General features: G+C 41.6%; 1 pseudogene; it reads right to left on the bottom strand.

Moving 5' to 3' along the window:
- Positions 1-429: 429 nt before the first annotated feature.
- LOC134053463 (olfactory receptor 10C1-like) lies at positions 430-1,224 on the bottom strand (annotated as a pseudogene).
- Positions 1,225-4,471: the final 3,247 nt, after the last annotated feature.

A 4,471-nucleotide genomic window follows, 5' to 3' on the forward strand; every position in this document is an offset into this window, starting at 1 on the left:
CTTTCCCCCAACAGATTTACTAAACATTTTCAGGAAATAAATGCAAACAGGTGAAAACTCATTCTTTTCAGTTCTTTCACTAAAGTCAGGCTCTTGAATATTACTCTTTGGTTCAAAAATTCAGAAGTATGTAAAGCACAATTTTCAAGCTTTTGAAAAATAGCAAGGAAAAGAAAAGGAAAAAAATAAGTTTATTGAAGAATTTCTTAAGTATGTGGAAGAAATTCCCTTCCAAAATGTTAACATAGCTTCTAACACTCCCTCTTAGAGCTAAAAATCTCCACTCTTCTCCCTCCTTCCTCCCCAACAGATGAAGTAGATCTGGAAATTGATTTTCCTGAACAAGAATTTAGAGTGAAAAATTCCACCACAAACACCTGGAACAACCCAAATCTTCAATTTCATTTCCACACTAACTTAGGTTTTCTCCATTTTTTCCTTCAGGGCTCCTTTCACCTCCTTATTCCTCAAACTGCAAATGATGGGATTCAATAAAGGAGTCACCAGAGAATAAGAAAGGGAGAGGAATTTATCCACAGATGCACAGTAGCTGTATTTTGGCCGCAGGTACATGGAGCCTGCAGTGCCATAAAAAACAGTCACAACCAGGAGCTGTGAGGAGCAAGTGGAAAACGCCTTCTCCTGGCTCTCAGCTGATGCCATGTGAAGAATTGTGGAAACGATAGGAATACAGGAATAAATGACCAGTGAGAAAGGACTCAGAATAGCAAAGACAGCCACCACAATGACCTGGATTTCACTTGGGAGAGTGTTGCCACAGAGCACGTCCAGGAGAGGCTGAATCTCACAGAAGAAGTGGTCAATGGCACAACCACACAAGGGTGAGCTGAAGGTGATGAGGGTGTGAACTAAGCCCTCAGCAGTTCCACAGATGTAAGCTCCAACAACCAGGCTTCTGCAGACCCTGCTGCTCATGATAATTGTGTAATGCAAGGGGGAGCAAACTGCAAAATAACCATCAAGGGACATGGCGGCCAAGAGAAAACACTCAGCAACTCCAAAGAAAAGGAAGGAAAATATTTGCATTGCACATCATGTCTTGGAAATACGCACTGTTCCCACCATCAGGTTCTCGAGAATACTTGGGATAATGACTGACAAATAGCAGATATCCCAACAGGACAGCTGAGTGAGGAAGAAATACATCGGGGTGTGAAGGCGATTATCACTGTTTGTTATCAAAGCTATCACTGTGTTCGCCATCAAGGTGAGAATATAAAGAGATAATAAAACTAGAAAGAGCAAAGGGTGTAAAGGAGAGGTTCCAGAAAAACCCAGGAGTCTGAATTCACTCAATCCACTGAGGTTCCCAAGGATCATCCTTCTCTGGTGCCTTGCAGAGCTCTCCTCGTTTTAGTGTCCAGCAGCCGATGAAGCTGCAAACAGCCGGGCAAATCTGCAGTCAGAATACAACTGCCTGCTTGAACAGACAGAAAGAGGACTGGAATTTAGATACTACTCAGATTTTGAGAAGATCTTCTGAAAAGATTATAAAAGCTTCTAAAGAAAATGAGGCAGTCTTGTGCGTTTTGTTTCTGTCTCTTTTTGACTGATTCTTCTTTCATAGCATTGCCTTCAAAGGCTGTATATTCACCACTCTCTTCAAACGCTCAGCTACCACTTTTACTCTGTAGAAAAAGAAAACTTGTTGTGGCAGAGATCTTTTCATGGACTAATCAGTTCAAGTCTCAAAAATCATCAGTTGCAACATTTGAATATAACAAAGGTAGTTTCTCCTGTTGTGGAGTGTGGTAGAAGAAGAGAGAGGATAGGAAAAAACCCCTAAATGTTGAGGTCTCCAGGAAAGCTTTCAACTCTGAGCACTGTGCAGTGAAGCAGAAGAGAGGTTTGTCCACAGCTCTTTATACTACATCTATATAAAGTCCACTGAGACTGGCTAGTGCTGATTGGAGCAATAAGGAATAGTTGTTAAGAGGTTGGATAAATATGATGCACGTGTATGAGCTGATTCACAGCCACCTCTAGTGTTACAGAACTTGTAAATGATTTCTATATAAACCCAAATATCCCACACAAATATCAAGATCTGGTTTTACTTTGCAGTAATTACTATTACTTCATAATGCAGCCAGATTAATGACAGAGTTGCCACACAGGCTTACCATACTTATGCTTTCTCAGCAAAATTTGAAGGTGAAACAAAGATGCAGCCCACATTCACTTGGGGATAAGGGACAAAAGATTCACTCATTGCCAATCTTGATTTTTATTTCCCTGTTGGTGTCCAGATCACTACAACTAAATTTAGTTTACCTTGATCTATTTCCTGGCATACCTCATCGCTCGCAGATTTGAAGGACCCTTTTTAGGGTATCATGAAGAAGTATGCAGGCTATAGCTTTTGCTAAGGCACTGCTAATCCTCCTTGGCTTTATGATCCTCTGCTGCCAGATACTTCCCCTGCTTCTGCTACTGTGTACTACAGTCTGCTGAAACATGCCCACTTTAAACCATTTGGGTGTCTGTACCCATATTTCATTTCTGGGTCACACCATCAGTGACTCTGCCGTAGAGGAACCCAAGACAAAGGAGTGTGTATTGATGCAGTCCTCACATATACTTTGGGATAAAGTTGCACCAAAAAGATCATTCTTGCCCACAAATTAACATGTAGGTTCCCCTACTCCTTCTTCCGAAGCTTTGTCATTAATCAGAAAGTTTAAAAGAACACCACCAACAACAATAATCCCCATCCAATCAACCAACCAAAAATCACCCACTTTCTTTGCCACATCTGCTGCAGCAAACAAGGATTTAGCATTCCAATTATTTCTTTGGCTAAGATTTATTTGACAGATGTGCCCACCAAGCAGTCAGGCCATCTTTCACAGCACAGACCAACTCACTCAATGTTATCCACTACCAGCAGATATTCCCATTGTGCTTGGGAGAAGGCTCAATAAGCAAGGCCAGGCATGGCTGTTGGTCTTCATTTAATTTTATGAAATCCTAGTCCAATTTAGTGATGGAAGGTGATACTGCTCCCTGCAGCCCTCCCTTTACCAGTGTTTTTACTAATACTTCTCCCAACTTCCATGGTGGCAAAAAGAAAATCCCTTTCCCCTTCCACCATGTAATAGAATCATCAGATCATCGAATATCTCACGTGGGAAGGGACCCATAATGCTCATCCAGTCCAACTCCCTGCTCCTTGCAAAAGTTATCAGTGAGTGGAGAACAGACCCACTCCAGACAAAGTTTGCTACAGAAGCCCTCCTGTCAAGTCAGCAGGTACAGGAAGGACACTTTTGTTTTCTAAACTCCTCAGAGAGAAGTCTGCATGCAGCTGGATCCTAGCCCAGCCCCAGACTCTTCAACAGTTTCTACGCAAAGGGTTACAGAGGTGTACTTGAGCCTGTATACAACTGTGCCCCGTGGGATTAAAGACGGCAAACCAAATCTATTGATATAAATAAAATTAAGAATTCATTTAAATTGATTGCAATCATTAAGCAAAATAACTTGATCACAAGTATTTGTCACATAGCATCGGCAGCCTTACTAACATAACTAACATAGTGGAACTAGCATAGTAACACACCCTAACTAACTACTAGTGTTACAGTATAGTGCACTATCTTGGAAGCAACAGAGAAGCAATTCTATGAAATCAGGCAAAACAATTACGTCGAGATTGATGTCACTCATCCAACAACCATGAGCAAACCTATTTTGCTCAGCCATGAGAAGTGACCTTCAGGGCTTTCCCTGCTCAAGGGAGGGATATTCACACACCTTAGGGAGGTATGCTAGAAATCCTTGTCATGCAAAAGTGGGACTGCCCTTCTATAGCATAACCTGACTGGCTGCCTCTGATACATTTTTACATTAGGTTTTGGCAGGTCTATTCAACAAAATAGGCTTTGCTGCTGAAGAAGGTACTAGCACCACTTTGGTTTCTCCCATGTGACCCGTCTGACTCTCACTTCCATGTGAAGGCCTGGACATCCTTGCTGCTCCTGCCCTCAGATCAGGGATTCTCTGTTTGCATGTCCTCATGGTGTTGGAAATGATAGAACTTTACAAATACCTTTTCTAATTCATTCTTTTAATTCAGTTTTCTAATTACTTCTTTTAATTAATCATGAGCCGTGTAATTTTCCACTCTGTCATATGCCACTGTAGCCAACATTTAGCAAGGTTTGCCATAAGCTGCTCTAGTGGGAACACAGCTTGGGAAAAGCCCTGAAGCTTTACGTTTTGCTAAAACAACTGTAATTAACCTTGATATGCATCAATGGTCTCAGACCTGGAAGAGGCATTTTATGGCTGAATATGGACTCAAGGAATGTAGAATTTCTGAACCACATGGACACTGTGCAGAACCCAGAGATAAAGAGGGAACTAACAAAGGTAATTCAGCAATTGTGCTGGAATGCCACTGTTCTCATTTCAGGCAGGGTAGAGTTAATTTCTTTATTTCGGTAGC

The sequence above is a fragment of the Cinclus cinclus genome, chromosome 24 (genome assembly GCF_963662255.1).
Source record: "Cinclus cinclus chromosome 24, bCinCin1.1, whole genome shotgun sequence".
In the NCBI taxonomy this organism is placed as follows: domain Eukaryota; kingdom Metazoa; phylum Chordata; class Aves; order Passeriformes; family Cinclidae; genus Cinclus; species Cinclus cinclus.